The sequence below is a fragment of the Limulus polyphemus genome, unplaced genomic scaffold, assembly GCF_000517525.1.
Source record: "Limulus polyphemus unplaced genomic scaffold, Limulus_polyphemus-2.1.2 Scaffold2154, whole genome shotgun sequence".
In the NCBI taxonomy this organism is placed as follows: domain Eukaryota; kingdom Metazoa; phylum Arthropoda; class Merostomata; order Xiphosura; family Limulidae; genus Limulus; species Limulus polyphemus.
The window spans coordinates 6,766-31,542 of NW_013667764.1; the positions used below are offsets into that span (position 1 = coordinate 6,766).

The 24,777-nt window shown below is 32.2% G+C and overlaps 1 long non-coding RNA gene across 1 annotated transcript in view; it reads right to left on the reverse strand.

The window, feature by feature from the left end:
• Positions 1 to 1,307: 1,307 nt before the first annotated feature.
• Positions 1,308 to 24,777, reverse strand: part of LOC111087441 — a 44,343-nt gene continuing 20,873 nt past the window's right edge. The window contains exons 2-3 of the long non-coding RNA XR_002612129.1: positions 24,250 to 24,398; positions 1,308 to 1,479 (exon numbers count right to left, since the gene is read on the reverse strand). This is a non-coding gene — a long non-coding RNA (uncharacterized LOC111087441). The remainder of the gene's footprint in view (positions 1,480 to 24,249; positions 24,399 to 24,777) is intronic.

The following is a 24,777-nucleotide window of genomic DNA, read 5'->3' on the forward strand; positions in this document are numbered from 1 at the left end:
AATACCAATAAAGTAACCTAAAATAATTTAGGTATTTGAATAATGTTAGAGCTCGTGCCTAAATCATTATTACACATTATATATCGTACCAAGTATTTAATGATTACATATATATGTTACGGATTTCTCTTAAAGCAGTGGGAACGGCAAATCAAAGAAAACATTAGGCCTCTACGTCACAGATTCTCCTTCCAATTTTACCTTTGGTGAAATTGGAAGAGAAATCTGTAATATATATATGTAGTCATTGTAAGGTTTTGTTTTATAACTTTCCATGCACCTAGTTAGAACTATATACTTGTTATTTTCCCGAGAGGGGGCCAAAGACCGCTAGGAGGGGTCACCTGTTTTAACCACTCGCATTATTATACAGTAGTGTGTTGTCTGTCAGTCAATTAATAGACACTACAATGGCGTCACATAAGGGACGCTTAACGTTGCAATTTACTGTGTCGTGGCATCAGTAAAACGTGCGTATTCCATGAATCACGAGAAGAGTTATGCACGCTATAGGCTACAACACAGCATGTGATATGTTTGTTTGTAATTAAGCACAAAGCTATACAATGGGCTATCTGTGCTCTGCCCACCAAGAGTATCGAAACCCGGATTCTAGCGTTGTAAGTCCGCAGACAACTGTAGGGAGCTTCAAAAGCAAGAAATAAACAAAATTTGTTACTTTTAATATTGAACATAGTAAGATCAGAACTGATATTCTGAGTTTTATAGAATATAGCACTCAAACGCAAGCCTGTCATTTGAAAATCATTAGCAGAGCAGGTGGTGAACGCAGCTTTAAGATAAAAGAAGCATTACTCATCAGACAACTGAAAGCGGCTCTTAACCAGAATTAGTTTTTCCCAGTAATTAGTAATTGTACTAAAACTGCAAAAGTTGAATATGGATATTTCTTAATGTTAAGATTAATTTTGTTTTATTAACGATTTTTTCTTTCACAGATAAATTCCATATTAATTTATGTTAACGACATTTCACTGGAGATGAAATGTTGCGTCATGATACCAGGTCTTAATTTACAAGGCGGAACTTTGTACTTAAGATTACATTGTACCTGAAATGTTATATATTCTTCAGCCGATGATTTTGCGGTGTCACCAAAATGGTACACATATTCATAGCTATGTTCTTGTTTGCCTGTTTGTTATTTGTTTTTATATTTTTCATTCACCCAGTTTTTTGCAGCGTGTTCTGGTTACTTTCACAAATGTTAGATTTCTTTATATAAATTTTAATCTGTTGGTTTTGATTTCCTTTATCTGTTTGATTTCTTCAGTTTTTCGTATTTGTTGCTAAAATTTACATGCCCTACAGATTTCCCGTCTTTCTGCCCGCAGAAACTTGTGGATCCTTTTTTTTTCGTCATCACTTACCTGACGTGTCCCACAAAGTGTAGTTTATCGAACAACCTCCAACCTGGTATTGCGCTGTGTATCGTTCAAAACCCGTGGGAGTGTAAACCTGAAAGTAATGTCCAAACACAGTTTTAAGATTAACAGTTTTCAATCAGTTATATATTTATCTAATCAAAAACAACTTAGGGCATGATGGTGGGTAAAACAATATACGCCGCCTAACTAACTAATGAATGAATATTTGCTGTAAAATTATTATCAATGCTAAAAGCGTAGCTACCAGTTTGGCCACAAATTCTGATTTCATTCCTTTAAGTCGCACACTAAATCCTTTTTTGGCCGCACCTTTTTCACTTCTAAGGTGTTTTTGATTAGCTATCATGACTTTTTGTCAATATACACCAACAAACCAAAGCAAGTAAGAACGTAACACTCGATAGTAACCAACGTTATCATAAGGCTCGCAACCCTACTATTCAGAACATACCTATACTTTACAGCTAAACAATCGCCAAGTTTTTATATTTTTATTTTAAGAGGGTGACGTTTCGAGCTAGGGCTCTTCGTTAGATCGTACAGCTTACAACAAAAGTGTATACAAAATTGCGTGCATAGCATTTTGAAGGTTGAGCGTGAAATTTATGTGGAAAAATTACATCTTATACATAAATATTACAAGTCATGAAAAGATAAAACAGACTAAAATTTAAGTTGAAACAAAACATGGAAAGAAGAAGAATATATATAGGAAAAAAGCGTTTATTTAAACCAGATGACCAAATGGTTGTAGGGTTCCCAGATTGTAGGTTAATCTCTTTTCCAGGCATTCTTTTTTGTGAATGTCTGTTGGAGCACTAATAAGTCCCAAAATCGAAAAGTCCTCAACTGTATGGTTGTTGATGGTGAAATGTTTGCCTATAGGTGTATCTTAGTTCCGCACTTTTAATATGGATTAGATGTTCTCGATCAGAGAAATTTTATGCTCAACGTTGAAAATGTTCCGCACGCAATTTTTTTAAATTTTGCGCATGCGCCTTTGTTGTAATCTATATGATCTACTGAAGAGCGCTAGATCAAAACATCATTCTTTTAAAATGAAAATATAAAAAAGTTGACAATTGTTTAACCTATTTTTTAGTTTCTATATATTTTTTGCCCATGCGGTTAACTACATATTTAAATGAAAATAAAAAAACTTGGCGATTGTTTAACCTATTCTATTAATTTCGATATATTTCTCGTCCATGCGGTTAACTATATATTTCTTTCTACACTTTACAGAACCAACCAGATTCTTTAAAATATATGGTGGTAGTTTTCCTCTCTAAAACTTCTGTCTTTCATCCGAATGACAAGAAACCAAAAACGGTCCGCTTTTAATCTTAAATGTTTGTTTGTAATTAAGCACAAAGCTACACAATGGGCTATCTGTGCTCTGCCCACCACAGGTATCGAAACCCGGATTCTAGCGTTGTAAGTCTGTAGCCATACCGCTGAGCCACTGGGGGGCAATCTTAAATGAAACCATGGTAAACATTTCAGGCCGATAGCTCCCGTGACTTTTCGCGTGAGCGTGAGCAAACATTTGGGTAAAAAATGAACAGTTTTTGTTAACTAACTTTACATGTTTGGCTTATATTCAGGCCAAAATTAACACTTAATTGTATGTTATAGCATCTATCAGTGTACGAAATGTGAAGAAAATCCATCAAAGTTAAGTATGTTTTTTTATCAAATAACGTTTCGGTGTGATCGTTGCGAAAAAGAAAACAAGAGGGAATCCCCAATAGACACGGCATTTGAAATTCATTTCGGCAGGATTTGAGTAAATTAATCTATGAAACCTTTATTTTTGTGCACCAGCAATACCAAGAGTGAGGCTCGCGCTTACCCAATTCGATTATATTACCCATCAGGATCTCCACTAGCCTACCCTCAAATTGAAATTTTTTTTAGACACGATTAGAATAAATTATTCTATGAGACCTTTGACATAGTCAAATAATCAATCGAAAGGATTAGACTTCCTGAGTCCAAAACCGTAATTAGATCTCAAATCGATCAAGAGATAGAGCTATGAGCTAAATGTTTGAATTTAAAAAACAACTCATAGCCATTCTATGAGCCACTATGCCGCGGCTAAAATAGGAAGAAATTCAATCAAAATTGGAGATTTTATATCTCGTGTGTTTCTTAGTGGATTGCCTTTAAATCTGGTATGTGAAGTAAAGGTCCAGTATAGAACATCCACTGAAAATATGTGATAGTTTGAATTACCACAGTCTAGGCTACAGAAAACGGAAAATTGCTAAACTATTACTTCTGCTAAAAACATAAAGTTTGTCGTGCGGATTCTTTTGGCAGCACGACACACTAACGTGTGTCTTGATTTATATACTTAATTGATTCTCTTAGCGCTAAGTGCGTATAAATCCTCTAACGAGTAGACTCATCAGATTTATGGTAAAATACAATTGAAACTGTTTCTCTGTCGCTTTATTTTTTCAAATGGAATAAAATAGGGCAAAAATGTTTCGAAAATCGATCGTACGGATAAATACCTGAGCTCATCAAACAGTGTCAAACTACACAAATTCTATCTTTATCGTACGGATAAATACCTGAGCTCATCAAATAGTGTCTAACTACACAAATTCTATCTTTATCGTACGGATAAATACCTGAGCTCATCAAATAGTGTCTAACTACACAAATTCTATCTTTATCGTACGGATAAATACCTGAGCTCATCAAATAGTGTCTAACTACACAAATTCTATCTTTATCGTACGGATAAATACCTGAGCTCATCAAATAGTGTCTAACTACACAAATTCTATCTTTATCGTACGGATAAATACCTGAGCTCATCAAATAGTGTCTAACTACACAAATTCTATCTTTATCGTACGGATAAATACCTGAGCTCATCAAATAGTGTCTAACTACACAAATTCTATCTTTATCGTACGGATAAATACCTGAGCTCATCAAATAGTGTTTAACTACACAAATTCTATCTTTATTATCCTAAAGTGACTTTCTATCCTACCAAACATACACTGAAGTGTGTAGAACAGAATGTCTTTGATTTTTATTAATTTATTATTTATTTTATTATTTTACTTTATTAATCAATATTTTTGGAATAAAAACAAATTGAATATATAGTTTAGAGTAAAATAAAATACGCGGCCTTAAAGCGAGATAAGATATATAAATTACCAACAATTTTGAGAACTGAAGACATTTTGACAGGGGATTATGAACAGCACTGCGTATTGCCCCCACATGCTGGCTATGCAGTGCAGACAATATTCAGCTTACACTTAATTGTCAGTGGACGTATTATTACTTCCATGGTTGCTTCGCTTACAAATTCTTATGCCTTGTCTAGTTTCTATTTTATGCCCCAAATTCTATCCCTGTTTTTTCTAGTTGTAAAGTTGCGAGATATCAAAGTTACATGTTTACACTACAAAACTCTACATTTTGTTTTCATATCTCCGACGTTTCCTTAGAAGAAAACATGATCTTCAGCAGCTTCCAAATTGATAATCTATTTAGGTAAACAAGAAAGTTTTTTCCAGGGTCATTGAAATTCGATTTGAATATGTAACTTGTCGTTCAAGTGCCTTAAACAGGAACCAATTTTTCACAAGTTTACTTTGGAATCCATACACAAAATGTCCTATAGTAACATTTCAAAAGCCAATATATATATTGCAAAAATAAAAAAATAAATATTTATTCCCGTAGAAAAAATATTTAGTTTGATATTGTTTATTTTTTTAATTTATGGTTTAAATTTTATGACACTATAATCTTGTTATTTTATTCATCAAGTTCTATTCACGATTGGGTATTTTTAATTCAAGTATTTTATTAGCACACACAATACACAGCTAATACGTGATTCATTTTAAAGTTCTTTTATTAGCCAGCGTAAAAAGTAATTCTACATAGTCCTACCTATTTCGAAAGAAACTAATCAGTGTTTCGTATTCTCATATATAAATCGAAAAGAACGAACAAGATACGAGAACGTTGCTCTCTGTACATTTTAATAGCACTTACATAACTGAGATCACTGTAATCTTGAATGAAACATATAGTAATGGGTATAGCACATTACTCCTTGTTGAAATGTGGCATGAAATATATGAAAACAGCAATTTTGTTCAGAAGGTTTTCAATTGCCTGGTAAACTCAGTGAGATAATAATATATATAACATTAAATTCTGTTGTTCCTACTTCACGCATCAGGCTTATGACGGCATCCTGTTTTAACAACAGGGAAATGATTCTAAACTGAATACTTAGTAATGTATGGTACTTTTAGTCATTGTTTACTCATGCCCTCCAGTGGATCAACGATAAGCCTGAGGGCTTATAATGCTACAAATCGGGTTTTGATGCCAATGGGAGACACAGCACAGATAACCCATTGTATAGCTTTGTGCTGAACAACTAATAAACTCACTTTTACGCGTCACAGTGAACCTATATTGATAGCCTATATCTATTTATGAATATATGTTCACTATGGTGAGTAAATAATAATAAATATAAATTAGTAATATCAGTGCTACATATTCTGTAAATCCTATATGAACATCGGTTCACATTGGTGAGTAAAAGACAACTCAAAACACCGCAAATATAACATACAGTCCATCACTGCAAGAAACCTAGTCTATTTTTTAGATTTGCCTTTGTCCAGTGTTACTGATGAGGCGTATAATTCCCTGAAAACGGTATAACTCAGTGGTAACTGATGAACAGTATGATAGATTAGACTTCATTCTTAAGTTTATTATCTTAATGTATTAATGTTTTTTTGCTTATCTGTTTTATCACCTAATGCTCTTTACTTAGTCAATTTTGTGAAGTGTAGAAGACGATATTGATCAATTGTTTCAAAATCGCTTTTAGCATTTTGGTATAAATGAACAATGGCGTTTCATCAAAACAAAGTACTTTCTAATTCAGGTTACCAAGTCTTATCCTGCTTTTACCAAATAATATTGGTTTTCAATAACATTTTAACCAGATTAGATTAACAAGCTCATGTTAAAGTTTGCTAAGAACATTATGGTTAATAATTTGATGTATCAAAGCCTAAGACAGAACAGTTTGGATATAGGATGCCCCTTGTTTTCATTAAAAGCACTTAGTTGTTACCTTATGTACTAAGATTATATCTTTTATCAAACTGTATTATATCTTACTGTATTAAGGTATATTTCGTTTCTTTGCTGTAATGTCATAGTTTCTATTGAAGTGTCTCAAATCTCATCCTGCTTTAGAAAAACATCATGGTTTCATACAATGTTTTACCAGAACATAATGGTTTTTTCTTTCACGTTGAGTTGGGCCGGCCGAGTAGTTAGTGTGCCTTTGGGTCCACGGTTAGTGACTCGTTGGTGTAAAAACTTCTGCACTTTGGGCGGTAGATGTGCAAAAGAAGGGCAGTCAACTCACACTAATAGATTACAATAGCTCCAGAGTTACCGATAGGTGCTATTGACTAGTTGCCATCCTTCTTGTCTATCAATTCAAAACTAGTGAGGACTCTGTGCAACTTTCTAAACTATAACCTGCCTTCATGAGTTACGAATTTAATAACTAGAAAAAAAAGACCTCCAACATTTTAAGAAACATGAAAAAACTCAATTTTACAGAAACACTGTTTCATATTTTGCATCAAAATCGCAGACTTTAAATCAAATAAATTTGCACGCGTCTCAAGAACAGAAAGAACATCGCACTTGTTTGCTAAAGAAACTGAAAGTATTTAGATTTCTGCTACGCCAAAGACTTACCATTCGTGGTGATAACGATACTGAAGGCAACCTACATTAATATTTGAAGCAGCGTAAGTAGAAATTGAAAGATAGCCAATATCTGCCCCCAGTCATTTTAAATGAACAAGTTGAGTTAATGGCTCATAGGATTCTTCGAAAACTTCTTGTTTATATTGCCCCTTCAACTTGGTTCAGCAGTTCTGCTGATGAAACAAAAAATTGCGCAAATCGCGAACTGGTATTTTGTATTCGTTTGGTATCTGAAAATTACCAGATTTTTGAAAAGCCTCTGGGGTTGATAGAATTTCCTAACACATCCACTGAAACCTTTAAAGAAGCATTAAAAAAATTACCTCTTAAAATGTTCGAGGACAAGCCTACAACGGGGCATCTAATTTTCAAGGTCGTATAAAAGGCGTTGCAAAACAAATACAAGATGAGGTATCAGCTGCTTTACCTGTACTTTGTCTCAACCTACCTCTTCAAGAATTATCAAGATAATCAAAATCGATACGCAATTGTTTGGATTTCACCTGTAGAAACCATTAACTTAATAAAGCGGTCTTCTAATCGACAAGCACTTATGAAAAAATTAAAGGCAGATTGCAGCTCTTCGATCAATTCTTGACAACTATGCCAGTTTGCATACAACTTTAGAATCAGTAAGGCAAGGTTATGATAAGAAAGTGTGCAGATTTAATGACTTTAATGGAAAAATTCAAGACATTTTTTTCGAATTCACTTATCCTTGCTTGTTTTTACTCCTGCTGAACAAATATCTACAACATTACGATCAAAGAATACATCAGCTGAGGATGCATCAATTTTTAATTTAAACCTTATCAATTTCATCGATCGGCAAAGAAAGGTTAAAAGTTTTTTGAGTTCTGCCAGCAAAATCTTGAGGAGTATAATGGACTTATTAAACTACCTGTATTGCCGCGACATCTACGGATTCCAGCTAAAGTTAAAGACAGTGCTTCTGAAAATCACCAATACACTGATGTCGAATCTTACTTCAATCATCAGTACTTTCAAGTTTTCGATGCCATAAAAGCAGATGTCATCAGATGGTTTCATCAGAAAAACTTCCATATACTTCGAGATATGAAAAACTTTTCATCAGTGCAGCTAACGGAGATTTTTTAATACCACAATCTCTCTCATCCCTCTATCTAAATGATGTCGACTTAGTTAAAGCTACAATCGCAACTACGTGCTCTACCAGACCTCTTCAAAACATCCCATATCAAAAAGATAACAAAGGTTGATGATATTTTTGAAGAGTTCAATAAACATAAAGTATTGAAACAATTGTTTTCTGAGGTGCATAAACTACCGCGTATGTATCTTGTGATGCCAGTGACCTCTGTTCAATCGGAGCGAACCTTTTCAACCCTTTGTCGTATCAAAAGTTATCTTCGTGCTACCATGATGCAATCGAGACTGAATAAGTGTTTCATTACTCATACACACAAGTTTCGAGTTGATAAATTAGATTTGCAGTTTATAGCTGCTGAATTTGTGAAACGACTTCTTTATTTCGGGAAGTTTTGAATATTATTCATATAACTACTGCATCATTTTGTATTTACATTTTACATTGAATTTTGCATTCTATATGTATATGTAACTAAAAATAGTATACATCGTTTCTCTCGATGACTTAAATTCCAATATTTTCGCTTGTTATAAACTAGTTTATGAAAAATAAAATGGTCTAATATGTTTTCCTACAACCCTTTCACTGTATTGTGCTTATTTAATTGGTTTTGGTTCCATGATGATATATATAATTAACAACGATTATTGTTTATGAAACTTTAGTAAATGATAGATATTTGATGGGTATTGTACAGTATAAATAATTATTAAAAAGGGTAAATCTTTTAATTATAATTATACTTAACGGAATAATGTTTTAAAAAACAACAACTTTGAAAGAAGTTAGATACAAAGGGGTCTAGAGGACTATGCATTTATATTTATTATTTTCTATTTCAAAGGTATATCACATAGTGAGCCCTTCAATATTTTTTACGTTCCTACGTGCCTGTATATTTACAAATTACTAACCCTCGCAGACAAATATTCAACTATAGGTGATGGCAAAATGCAGGCTACTAACTCTGGAACAACTGCGCATGGTTATTGATTGAAATAACCCTTCTGAAAAGAAGTTGCTTGAAAAACAAAGTGGTTTCAGGCACTATTTTTGTTGTTGTTCCGTTTGAATGAAATTCACAAATAGTGAATATTTTAAATAAGTCAACACATGAAAATAAAGGGACAACGTTATGAAAGTGAATAGAAACTTATGTCATCTTGGTTTGTCATTATTCTTAACCTCTTGCAGCATAAATAACGGGATGAATAAACTTTGACCTTAACCTGCAGATATGCTTGAGTTACTACAAATCTATAAATGAACGCACCCAGTTTTTAAAACATCACATATCATGCTTCTTTAGATTAAAACGATTTTCTTTTCTGTCATTATGCATTAAGTTCATAATCGTTGTTTAAAAAACCAACACCATTTTGTCTTTCTATATCAAGGTAATATAACGTTTTTTCTAAATATTAAGATGAGTGGAAAACGTGATTCCAATCCAAACAAGATCTAGACTGATTTATCAAAGCCACATTCTTTTTAATACAACATATGAGTGACTAGTGTTCCACGTAATCTTGTAGTTTACCTAACTTATATATACATATCCTATCTAGTAACTGAAATACGTATTACAACAAATTTTTCTATTTTCAAGAATAATTAATCTCAATGATATGACAGTTTAATAATGTAAATTTTAAGGATAACTAACTTTATCTTCATTTTGGCAATATAATTGACGCTTTTGTAGTAAGAACCTGGGTATGGTAAAATTTATATAAAATTCCTATTTTAGCAAGATTGAAAAACAACGTAGGGATAAATCAAACCAAGTTATAAACGACGATACTGCCAACTCATGTTTCAGTTTTAACAAAAAGGTACGTTAAAGATAATTTAAAGATATATTTTTAATTGAATAGAATCCTAGAAGATAATTTTTTGAAATTACTATACGTTGAAGTAAAGGATTGTAAATAAAAAACGAACCAAGAAATAAATGACCTAATAATCAAAATGAAAATTAAAAGCTACTTTATCAACAATTTCCATTAAAATGTCAACCCGAAATAAAATTATTTTGGAAATGTTAAAACATTAGACACAAAGTAGTGTTTCATAGTAAAAGTATTAAAGAGGTTATACTTGTTTTTTTTAGACCTTAACAGAACGATGTGAGCAAAGCTGGTACTGAAACAAGTTCATTCAAAACCTAACCTTCACGAGAAGGATTATCTTTTTATTACTTATCTGATGAAATATACTAAAATACTAACAGGGGATAATTAACCTCATCAGACAAGAGAATAATCTAGTCAGATAGTTAGTCATCAGCACATTTTTTTAAGACGCTTAAGTTTGTATATTGTTTCGCACAAAGCTACAAAATGGACTGACTATGTGTGTTTTGCCCTCCGCAGGCTTCGAAATCAGAATTTAGGTTATATGCCCGCATACTTACCACTAAGCTAATAGGAGGAGTCCTGTCAAGACAAGTTCACATTGCTGCTCCCATTTAGCACGGTGAGACAGTCAAAACAAGTTAACATTACTGTGTTCGTTTAGCACGGTGAGGCAGTCAAAACAAGTTAACATTGCTGAGACACAGCAATGTTAACTTCTTTTGATTACCTAACCGTGTTAACTGGACAAAGAAATGTTAACTTGTTTTGATTGCCTCACCGTGCTAATTGGACGCAGCAATGTTAACTTATTTTGATTGTCTCGCCATGCTAACTGGACGGTTTAGCACGGTGAGACAGTCAAAAGAAGTTAACACTCGAACAATGAAATACTGTTTTTATAAATATACGTAAGTATTGCACAGACAAAAAAACCTAAATCAAGTAAAATCTGTAAAAATAGCGATTGACATTTGAAGTCACAAAGGAAACAATTAATTACGATTTTAAGAAATCTGTTTGTTTTATTTAAAGTACGAAGCTAAAGAATGGGCTAACTGTGCTGTAAACACAACAGTATATAACCCCGATTTTTAGCGTTATAAGCTCTCATATTTACCATTTTAAGAAGTAAAATGAATAAATAAAAAGTAGAATGAATATAAAGATATCTGTTTCTTTTCTCTAAAAGTGGCATTAGAATTCTTATACAGCAAACTAATTCAATAACTATTTAATAAGAACAAATACAAATGAAAAACACCGGATTTAGACAAAAACCACTTAGAAGCACAAACAAACAAATTAAAAACAACAAAAGATTAGATAAGTTAAACACAGTTATTATGTTTATCAGACTTTTTGATTCAATTTTGACATAAATGACAGAATAATCCAAAGGCATTTTAATTCTATCTACATAAAAAGTGTGTTCGTGAATTAGCAGGATGTGTGAGTGGACTGCAGCTATGTGAATTTAATACTCTTGTCTTCAGGATTTCTGCATGTTTTAACACAAGTTCCACCTTATGTAGATTTCAATAATGTGTCTAATATATTCAATGAATTGATCTTTAGGATTCAATCGCACGTCAAACGTAATACCGCAAAAGCTAACCACTCGTGTCATTCCTTCTGCTATTAATGGAATTTAAGCTTGGAGTAATCTATTAAAATGTCACGCTCTACAAAGCTTGAAGAATATGCATTATACAGATATATACTGCCACGCACTGTTGAGCTTAACTTTAACACGATAATTCCTCTAGAGTCCCTTGCAACGTTACAGTGCACAAGCTCTTGTAATACACTTACTTGAATAAGCAGTTTATGTTCAAAACTGTTTAAGGTATTATTTGGTACGATACCAGGTACTTGTGTATAATTCTCAATACAGTACAGAACAGGTCAACTATGTACTTCAGATGACTTTGATACTCAACGCAGAATTTTAATTATACATGAAGTCAGAACTTAAAAATAATGTGACAAATAATAATATTACACACATATATACCACAAACGGACACACGTATATATACAGGCGATATAGATGATATATTTATTGGTAACACACCCGATTTCGTTTGGTGTTCAAATTAACATGAAGGTGTGTATATTTTATACTTTTTACTTTTGAAATTTTGTGTAAATATATTTGTGAAACTATACCAGAAATCAAAGTCTCTTTCTATAAATTCAAAACGAAAAGCAAGAAGGATATGAATCGAGTTTAAATACGTGTATGGTAGTCCTGCCCTCTAAATGTGAATCTTATGAACGTGGATGAGAGATTCTTCCTGCCACTGTCTCACCCTCTCTCTTTGTTGTTATTGAGTGTCATCTTTAGAATTTATAAGATCTCATGTTGTTTTCATTAGAAGTGAAAAGTGCCTGATTTCTTTAATTTCGTTTCTGAAATGCAGATATAACACTATTGGTTTACCGTCCAATATAATTCTCAATTTCGCCATAAATGTCACCAAAGTTCCCTTATAGCTATTGCAAGTTTTTAATATTTTCAAATAATTTATACGCGTGTATCACAAAGAATGATAAAAATATTTCATGCGGACATTATTAAATCTTAGCAGAAACTTGAATCATTAGGAACCATACATGTTCTTTCACCGTCGTTATGCGAACTAGATCTGTATTGGTTCTTCCTTTTTTGATAAACAAACTTTTATACTAATTATAGCAACTTAATCGTAATGGTTAATATCACAAATCTCAAAATTATGTTTCATTCTAAAATCACGCATGAGAATTACAGTCGATTCATGAGGAACATCAGAAAGCAGTATTACAGAACTGTCTACCATTTCGCTTACAATGTAACGTATTAAAAGTGTATTAAGAAATGTTTTACATAATGGTGTAAAAAGAAAGATATTTTAAAAGTAAAGCAGTTTAAAGAATGAGAAGATAGAGCTGGAGGGATAATCTATAAATGTTTAAGGTACAAGATGTTCAGACCTGACTGAACACCTCATTCTTTTCATAGTGTAATCACTCTTGCCGATGAAGCTACCAACAAGTTTGTTTCGACTTTTTATAAATATTACAGTTTATTTTTATATCAAGAAATAGAGTATAAGTAATGTAAGTAAGGTAATGAGGTGTATAAGAATATTAAAGCAATAAAGACAGTATCGTAAAGAAATAAATTGAGTATCTATCATACTTTGGTTCTATTCTTAAGAACACAATAATGTAATATCTAAATTGTTTAGAAAATTTTAAATCACATGAATCATCCTAAAATACAGGTTCGTGGCTAATGATTAAATATTTAGAACTAAAGATTTATCAATTCTAGTCAGTAAAGATCTTCAATACATTACAAATAATTTTAAAGTATTTAAAATTATCAAAGCACCGGTAGTAATCCGTTCATTATCAACAAAAAGTCCATAGAATGCAAAAAAAAGAAAATTTAAACATTTAAACAAATAACATTTTATTTTCTATATTAGACTTCCTACTGAGAAAATTTTAAAAATCATTATCAATTTCAAGCTCTTTTAATACTTCTGGCAAACAAATGTTTCGTGTTTGTGAACATATATCTTTCAATGATACTATTAATAATACAAAAACATTGTTTCACATTCAAAGAATCTGTGTATTTGTCACTTCGCAACGCTTTTATAGAATTTGTCTTTCAGCAAATACAGGGAATACCTATATGTTTGGTAACTTCAGCCCACTTTATCCTAATGTGGCCAACTTGTCATTTACTAAATACAGGGAATACCTATATGTTTGGTAACTTCAGCCCACATTATCCTAATTTGGCTAACTTGTCATTTACTAAATACAGAGAATACCTATATATTTGGTAACTTCAGCCCACTTTATCCTAATGTGGCCAACTTGTCATTTACTAAATACAGGGAATACCTATATGTTTGGTAACTTCAGCCCACTTTATCCTAATGTGGCCAACTTGTCATTTACTAAATACAGGGAATACCTATATGTTTGGTAACTTCAGCCCACTTTATCCTAATTTGGCTAACTTGTCATTTACTAAATACAGAGAATACCTATATGGTGAAAACGTCAGCCCACACATTGCTAATTTGTATTTATTTGAACATTTCCAATTTTCTAATACAAGTATTCTACGTAACTTAGGATAAGTTGCTTACTCCTTACGACTCATTAAGAGTAATATAATTTTTCAACATTACAAGATTTTGAAGACAGAACTCAATAAACTTTTATTTCTCATAAAACGATGTTTTTCCTACCAAGTTTGTGGTAAATTAAACACTACTTGCTACCACTTTCTTTTATTTTTATAAATATCACAATCTTTTCAAAATTATCATGATTACTCCTTAATTTTTAAATTATTTTATATCTATTATTTAATTAGTAAATAATGAAACACTTTATTATGTTGTTGACTGTTAGTCAGTGCTCGAATTGTAACTACTTAACAAGGTGACCTTCATAAGGATAGATTACACTGGTACTCTAGTATATATATATCTTAACAAGGTGACTTCCATAAGGATAGATTACACTGATACTCTAATATATATATATATATATATATTAACAAGGTGACTTCCATAAGGATAGATTACACTGGTACTCTAGTATATATATATATTAACAAGGTGACTTCCATAAGGATAGATTACACTGGTACTCTAATATATATGTATATTAACAAGGTGACCTCCATAAGGATAGATTACACTGGTACTCTAATATATATATATATATATATCGCCAATTTACAATTTTGTTAACAAGGGGAGACGGAATGGAAGTCTATTTTAACAGTGGGAACAATGTCCCCTTCTGTTCCTTTGCGCACAACAGTCAGTACTATCCTCTCGTTATTTATATATAACAACTCATTATACAGTATGTCATGAGTTCAGTAGTTTATTTACATTAGTATATGTTAGCACTGCTAGTTACTGAATTTATCATTAATGATATTTCATTATTAATTAAGTCATCTTATTAGAGTGACCATTTATTTAATCGTAAAATACAAATTAAGCTTTTCTAAAAGTTCCTAGAGTTTAACTCTTAATTGCTTTTGGCTGCCTTCTCTATAACATATCCATGTGTGGAAAATATGTAGCCTTGGCGTCGGATAAATATTTGTTACAGCTACTCATAATAAGATTTGTAACTTCTATTTATTGTATCATTTTGGTTAACTTAACTATTAAACTTATATTTTACAATTTAGTAAACCAATTTTGTATTTATTATTTATTTATACATACATAAAAAGGAGTCTTATTTTTACTTTCTGCTTGGTCAGTTGTTAAGCACAAAGCTACACAATGTTCTGCCCATTACATGTATGGAAGCCCGATTTTTAGCCTCTGAAGCCTGCAGACTTAGTGCTGAATAACTGAAGAGAATTACTTTCTGTATCCAAAAAAAAAAAGTAATAATAATAATAATAAAGAATTTGGCATTACACTACGTAAATCATTTGTTGTTAATAAATCGTAAAATTAATTCTAATTTGTAAATAAAATTGAAAAAAAAATTACTTTCACCATTTAATCTAGTTTACACCAAAAAAGTTGTTATTTAAGTAATTTAACGATATAATTAGCATCTTGACCACTACTGTGATCTATTTTAATGTTCCGTGAATTATTATTATTTTAAAAAGGGTTGTAATCAGCTTAAAAGCTCAGGCTTAATAGTTTTTTTTTCTTTTATTATTACAATTTTGTTCAAGTTATGCCATTGAAGGGTAATTTTTAGTTCTTTTTTATTTGTTATTGTTGTATCTCAACCGGCCTGACGAACCCTGGTATTGTACAAAAGGTATCGTCGACACTGGATATAGCAGATACAGTTTGACTGACATATTGTTACATTCTTCGTTCCTTTCACTAACAAGTTCTTCGAATTACTGACGTAGCCTTTTCCTATTGATGATGTTGTCACTTCACCCATTCTTGGAAAAAAAATTAGCTTACTACTTCGCCAATTCTTGTTAATGATTATTGAGTTTATTCAAGTAAAATAAATAATATAATGAACAACTTGGTTTTAAAATAAATAAAAAGTTCGGATTAATTAATCATAAAATTAATTCCGAATTGTAATGACTTAAAGAAAATTGATAAAGATTATATCAAAATAGTTGTTCGTCAAGTAATTTGGGGATATAAATTACGTCAAGTAATTTGGTGATATAAATAACGTCTCGTAATTTGGTGATATAAATTACGTCAAGTAATTTGAGGATATAAATAGCGTCTCGTAATTTGGTGATATAAAAAGCGTCTCGTTATTTGGTGATATAAATAACGTCTCAGCCACTATTATGTCTGTCGTTTCCTAGCCGGCCTGTTGAGTCCTGGAATTGTGCGAAAGGCCTCATTGGCTCTGGACATAGGAGATATAGTATGATGCTATTAATACATTAATACGTATATTATCGATAATAAATATATAAATACGTTTTTATTTACTTTCACTTATAGGTTGTAAGAAATATTTCTGGCTAAACAGTATTATGTGTAATGGCAAAGTAATTAAAGTTACACTGCTGAGATCGAAAACCAGTTTTTATTGGTTATTCACCGTTGTTTGGAGGATTCTGTAGAGATTATAGCAGTATCACACGTTTCTTGAGAATTAGTGCTAGAACAAAGACAGAAATAAGCCTTTAGTTTTCTGTGTGCATTCTAAATAATGATATGCTTTGTTTTTCTTTAAAGTTCCATTAATATTATTGTTTAGAATGTTTACAATAACTTGAATTTCATTACTGTTAATTTATTTACACTTATAAAGATTGTTTTGTAATGTTTGTTCAGTAAATCCCTTTAGCTGATCAAATCTTATGTGATGTTTAAAGCTCAAATTATCGTTAACAGCGATACGCGAGTTGATGAGTTAGTGATTTCCAGTGACGATAGGTTTTAGTTTTCTTATATACTGACTAATAGCATTATATACTTCTAATCAGCTTGTTAAGTATAATCAGCTTCATTAATTTTAGAGTTGCTTTTTAGTTTTATCTACAAAGTTAGTTTAATTTTGATCAAACTTATTGATCAATATTAAGTAACGCAGTTCTGTTGATAAATACAGTGGTTGGACATCAAAATGGAAGGTGACAACCGAAGTAAAGTAGATGGACATAAGAAGGGAAGGCGGAGTGTCAAAGCGATCATAACACTGTTTTGGCTCTGACAACTCTGCAAGTATTTAATATTTAAATTTCTATCTATTCTTGAAGTTAGAGATGCTTACCCCTATTGGAGGGTTCGATTATTTCAACACACTGATGCGAACACGATAGAGTATGCCCACCTCCGGTATCGAAACCCTGAGTTTAGCGTTGTTAGCATACATACTTGCCGTTGAGCCATTGTGGGCAAAAAGGAGATTAAATCCACCAAGAAGTTTAAAGTACCTCTCGTTCCTGTCGAATTGTTTACCGATTTTTACTAGAAATTTTACAACATAATATCTCATTCCACGATCGTTCCTCTTCATAATGTATAAAAACTTTAATGAAGTTCCCATTTTTACAACCAAATATAATGTAATAATTATAAAAAGTAATATAAATACATCATAAATTTTGTTTTCTAAGCAAATTATAACATGTATCCTAATTTTTGACAATAACAGAGCTTCTGTTGTAAAAACAAATAGGTTAATAAAGCACAAAGAAGTTATATTACTTTTAGGCTTCAGATCATCCTATTCAAGAATGAATGGGAAATGTAATGTTTCATCTATAAAATCTGTTATATACAGAGATTATTAACATTATATTTTCAAAAAATTCTTTCTGCTTGTTAACATGTCCTGCTTTTCCACAAACTGTGTTATGAAAGTTTTATAATCGTAGGGTTGAGCGGGCGAAAAACATAACCCTTACACTCTTTGCAGTGAGGAGACTAGAGATGTAATTGTCCTTCCATTTCGTGTTTTAATGTAGATTTATGTTAAAACCTAAGTGTCTAAGATTCTAATAGGCTATACCTTGTTACGAAATATTCCACGAGAACACATAAAAAAAGTCTTCTTTACTCGAATAATGACTCGTCCGAAAGCGCGAACGTCTGACTTGAGAGAAAATGCTCAAGAGAGTACTGTTATAGTAGAGCGAAACAAATATTGATCAAATAAAATATGCAATTAATACAAATGAAGTAATTCTAGCCGGAAGGCTTAACAACCTGCTGCAATTTTATTGTTCCATATATATATTAAATGTGTTAACATTATTTGTTATTATTTTTTTATATTTTAAACTGAAATTACAATAATCTTGTTTTTCAAGTAGAAGAACAATACGTTTGATAGTCATTATGACCCCCTGGATCTTATTAAGAGGTTCACATTCCCCCTAATACAAACTGAAATTCACCTTACAGTACAGATCAATGGACTTGATGAAAGTCTCTCATATTGTAAAATTCCAATTAACTACTAGTCTAAGGTATAATTCAATTACATTTTCCTAGTATTATCAGAGACTCGATAAGATTTATTTAGGCCACTGGCACTATCACAGTTTTATGACAGACCTACATCTACTTTTGAGACAATAGCGTTTCATTTATAATTGATCGTTGTTTTGGTCAAGTGACCTGGGATGATCAGGTACACCTTGGACCTTTACCTTCCTCTTTGGCTTTGATTTGGTTCGTGGATTAATTCTTCGGTAGGATTCGGCGCGGTAGCTAGGAAAATCCATTATTACATCATGCAGCCACTGCATGCGCTTTACAACAGTTCGTTCGATCACGCGAGTGGCCTTTTTCAGGCCATGTCTAGGAATGTTCTATGTGGATGTTTCGTGTTTTCTGGTATATATATATTTTTTCGTTCCTTGTCAACATAAACTTTTGTTCACACAAACAGTTCCATAAATACGGATTGAAAAACATACAGCATTAATCTTATTTTTACATATAAAACCATTTTTAAAATAAAATTAACACCATATCTAGTTATCGGTTTACCTAGTATTAGGTTGCCATAGGTTACATAAGGAGTTTAATAGATTTAGTGGTGAGGGGGTGCTTGGGTCTATTTTCTTCGTGTATAATAGAGTTTTACAGCGTTCTTAATGATGCAATTTTGTTAAGATTTTTGAGGAAGTAATCTATTGATCTATTTTAATGTCTGTCTGACAACATGGAGATGTTTTCGTAATTGTGGAAGAAGGTTGTGTCTGTGTACTTTAGTGATTATTGAATTTTGTACTGTCTGTAATTTTGTATGTGTGATTTGGTTATATTTAACCATGCTGGGCAGGTATACTCTACCATTAGACGTATGTAAGTTTTATAGATTTTAAGTATGTTTTCCGATGTAGTGCTCCTGATGTTGCCAGTCAGATGTCGTACATAATTTGCTATTTGTCAGATTTTGTTTTTAATTTCATTTATATGTTTATTCCCATTTCGTTTAGAATCGTAGGTTAGACCCAAATATTTGGCTGATGTAGCTACGTAGAGGTATAATTTTTGGATCTGTTTGCTCTTCTTTTTGATTTAGTGAATAATATGATTTGTGTTTTAGAGGGGTTTATCTTGATTCCCCATTTGTTGCAGCAGTTAATAACTGTGGTTGTAAATTTGTTACTGCTATGGTTGGAGTATATGAGCTCTTCCAGATAGCCACATCATCAGCAAACTGGGAGCAGAAGCAGGAATTTGGACCATACAGTGGCATTTCACTCACATACGTTACGAATAGAATAGGGTTAACTATCCCTGCTTACCGGACACCTGCCTCCGGAGTAAGGTACTCCGAGAATCTGACTGACACATTAATTCTAGCTTTCCTGTTATCTACAAAGTAGGAGAGCCAACGAATAACACCTCTTGGTAATTTTATTTGTGACATTCGAAATTTCAGTGTCAAATACTTTCTCAACATCGAGAGAGCAAGTGACAGTTCATTCGTTTCTGTTAAAACTATCTACTATGGTTTCCGTGAATCTTAGCAAATGGTCTGTGGTTTGTCTTTCTTTTCCTGAATTTATTTTGTATTTCAGGACATTTTGATGACAGTTTGAGACAGGCCAAAAGTCTTGAACAATACAGCTGGTCAGGTTGATTGGTCTGTAGCTTTCTGGTTTACTTGCTGGCTTTCCTTCTTTCAGAAACATTAAAACATCTGCTAGCTTCCAAGCAGTTGGTATGTAACTTAATTGTAGGGATACATTAAATATGGCAGCTAGATGGTCGTACAGTCTTGGTATATATTGTATTTTGTCATGTCCTGGAGATTTTGTTTTTTGTCTTTTTAAGAGTGTCTTGTATTTCTGGTACTGTTATTAGTTTAATGAGTTGTTGTGTTGTGTTGTGTTATCGTAAGTGTTACTACTTTCTTGTTGGACTTCTCGGGGACCGACAGCGAAGGTAGGTGTGTATAAGGTTATGTTTGTGTTAATGTAGTTATTAACTTTATTGTAGAAATATGTGTTCATTGTCGGTTCGTTTGGTGTTTTGTGTATATTCTCATGTGTATTTTGAAAAATTCTTATTTTTGTGTGTTTGTTTTGGCTAAGGTGTTATATTTTAATGTGAGATGTACGTGTTTTGAGCAATATTTATTCTAATTATTAACTTTTAGTATTTTTATTTCGTTTCTTATAGTGTTTCTGAGTGTATTTAGTCTGGTGTTTAGTTCAGTGTTTTGTGTATTCGTATATTTTTTTCGTCATTTTCTGCGCTCTTTTATTGCATTTAGAAATTGTTCATGGGGTTTACATATTTGGTTTTGATATTGTGTTGTTTTGGGGATGCATATTTCTGCTGAATTTATAAGGCACTCTATGGTTTTACGGCATTAATTACACAGGCCTGCGATGGTTTTATTATCTTGAAATTTTTACATGTTCTACAGTAATTCCTGTACAGTGAATTCCTGTACAGTGAATCCATTTTTTTCCAACGCGTACAGATTTTTCATAAAACGTCATATGTACTTTTACATAAGTGACTCATTTTCATTGAAATTGGGTCACATATTGTTATGTTTAAAATGTTCACAACCACTGGCTATAGATTTCTCTAGACCAATCGCGATGCGAATCTTATCGATCGTTCTAAAACCCACGAGAAACACAGCGCTAGTACATAAACGAATAACAGGCCGCATGACGTGTGATTTCTGGCAAAAAGAGGTTGTGTAAATGACCCAAACATATTTTGTTACATTTGTGGTAAATTTGTTGTAAATTTGATCTAAGTAAGAGTTTTTTTCTTCCCGATTTTTAAAAATTCTCACGTGATAGAAAAAAAGGAATATTATTTTCGAAATCTGCGTAGCTAAATTATGGAAAATCCGTTATTAAAACTAAAACAACTTTTATGAAGTTTCAATTGTGTTATCAATTACAGTATAGTTTTACTATTAATAGTTGTTGTTGTTTTTTTCTGGCAGATTATTATTTAATATTTCTTGGTATTTTCTCCAGTTCACTTTTATGTAATTAAATTTGGGGATATTTATTTGTTGATTATAATTTGGACTGAGATTGAAGTCGCACCAAACTGATAGGTGACCACTGTTTATATCCTATCCATCATTAAATGAAATGAATGAGTTTGCTAAAGAACTAGAAGTACATTGATCTAATATATTATTACTGTTACATGCATAGTTAGTATGCGTCGGGGTATTGCCATTCAGTAAGATACTATCGGTATCTTCTAAACATTCTTGCAATTTTCTGCCGTTTGCTGTTGTCATAGCACATCCAAATACTTCGTTTTTACAGTTCAAATTTCTTATTATTATGTAGTTATAGTTCTTGGTTATAATTACAGTTCTTGGTTACAATTACAGTTCTGGGTTATAATTATAGTTCTTGGTTACAATTACAGTTCTGGGTTACAATTACAGTTCTTGGTTACAATTACAGTTCTGGATTATGATTATAGTTCTGGGTTACAATTATAGTTCTGGGTTACAGTTATAGTTCTGGGTTACAATTACAGTTCTGGGTTACAATTAAAGTTCTGGATTACAATTACAGTTCTTGGTTACAATTATAGTTCTGGGCTACAATTATAGTTATGGGTGACAATTATAGTTATGGGTTACAATTACAGTTCTGGGTTACAATTCTTTGCATTAGGTTTATGTCTATGTCTTTTTCTCGGAGAGCAGTATAGGCCAGTAATAATAAGAGCAGTGTTGTTAATTCTAGAGTTATACTTTAGTTTTCGGAGGTAAAGGATACATTGTTTACGGATAATGTGTTTCTATAGAAGGTGATGCCCCTTTTTGGTAAGTTTTGTTTTTCTGTCGTGTCTTTCAGTAACGTAGTTGTTTATATTGAATCTATTGTGGTTGTTCAGCAACGTCTCTATGATTTTTATTATACCCGCTTTGGTACGACTTATTTGATTTTTGATCTCATGCCGCTTGAAAGCTAGGTCACCTTGGATGTTGATATGGAGATGTGTGAGTCTATTCATTGTTTGTGAATAAGTAGACTGTCATTTTTTATATTATTAGCGGTAATATATGTGTAAGGTGCTCCTTTGCAATGCTTATTATTATTGTGATGAAGTCTTCTTTCTGATTCCTGCAGCGAATTCGTATATCACATTTTTCAAGACGTTCGTGGAGTGGTTTGTTTGCTTCTTCTTGGCTGTCCTTTGTAGTTTGTTTAAGTTCTTGGCTTCTTATTTCTTGTGACTGTTTGTTTATTGTTTCGTTGGAGACTACTGTTGTGTATGTTTTTTGAGATTTCAGTGTTTTTAGGAGTAGGAGAGGAATGTTAGTTGTAGGTAATGTTGGCTGTGTATTTGTTTGTATGCGTGGTATGTTTTGTTTGTCTGCTGCATTTTTTGCTGTTGGGCTTGTGTATTGTTCCTTATATTACATGGGTTTGTTTTAATGGATTTATATTTAGTGCATCCTTTATAGTTAGCACTGTGATTTTCATTACAACTACAACATTTTGGTTGTTCGTGTGTTTTAGGGCATTTTTTAAAATTGTGGTTTACACCTCAAGCAACTCATTTTGGCTGTGATTTATAAACCGCTGCTACATGGCAGTAGCGTTTACACCACAAGCAACGCAGCGTGGCCGTAGCGTTGGCTTTAAGACAAGAATTGTTTCGTTTTGTTTCTGTTGAATTTCGCGCAAAGCTGCTCGAGGGCTATCTGTGTTAGCCTTCTCTAATTTACCAGTGATAGAGTAAGTTGAAGGTAGCTAGTTAACGCTACCCACCGCCAACTCTTCGCTTCATTGTTATTTGAGCTCCTTTCGACAGACAAACTTTTCATTTCATTACTACTTGAGATCCTTTTAACACAGATGGTTTTCGTCTCGACTGTTATTTATAACAAAATGTGACCAGCTTTAAAGGATAACAAACTGAACACTTCATTTCAGTTTCTTATGTGTGTTCAGTCCAATGTTGGCAAGACAAAACTCTGAGTGGAACAGTAATTAAAATATTAAGTAAAAGTGTTCATTTAATTTTGTAAAGTAAGCATGGAGAAACTGTTCCACTCAAGATTGTCATAAATTCAAAAAGCTTCGCACAACCTTATCGCTAATATGATATGAAAAAAGTTCCAGTTCAGTGAGTAACTGTGTAAAGCCTTAATTACTCCTAATTAATTAGAAAGCGCATGACAAGCATGTTCAGAGTTTTGTGAATTAGCATGAGTAATTTTTTTTCGTATTAAAAGAAAACAACACAAAGATTAATTTTTTGTCTGTATGAAAAAGTTTAGTCATTAAAATTATCTAAAGTCATCCTAATTTCGTAAACCTATTTAATTTTTTATAAAATATTTTGTTCTTTTTACTAATCTATATCTTTTATAAAAAGTAAAACTAATTATTAATGACTTTTCTCTAATTAACATTCCTTTACTTTTTAAAAACAAAGTGATATATGTTTCAGATGGTGTAGTTTTGTAGTATCCAATTGACCTCTAAAGATCTCTCGACGCCGATTTTCAAAATAAGATTTACACAAGGGACCGATTATCAAATTATAGAATGATTACAGAAGATTACTTAACAAAATATAAATACATTTCTTACCTCTAAAAAGCCATCGTTAGTAAAACGGTGAATTAGTGCGGTTTTACCACACCGACTGTCTCCCACTAGGACTACTTTACAAGTAACCTCTTCCATAACAAACAATCTATTTCCAAACTGTCATCAAGACGTCATAACAATGGGAACACCTGAAAATAAACACATTCGTCTATACATACAAACATGCAGATAAATAGATAGCTAGATGCAAGGTGGAACCAGTTTGAGATCAAATTAGCACCAGAACGGCGTTAGACTAAATTCAATAGTTTCTCCTAATTAAGACACTTCGACCACTGTACATACAACAGTCTGATAATTCACAATATCTCAGATTAACTTAATTTAACACTACTTGGCGACTTTTTGCAAAACACCTTAAAATAACTTATATAAGTTTATATAAATACATCATTATTGTCCATCTTTACTAATGAATAACAGTTTTGTAGTACTCGGATGAACATTTTAAGGATAAAATTTAAACATAATTTATTTATTACAAATAGGAAATTCTTTACGTAAAAT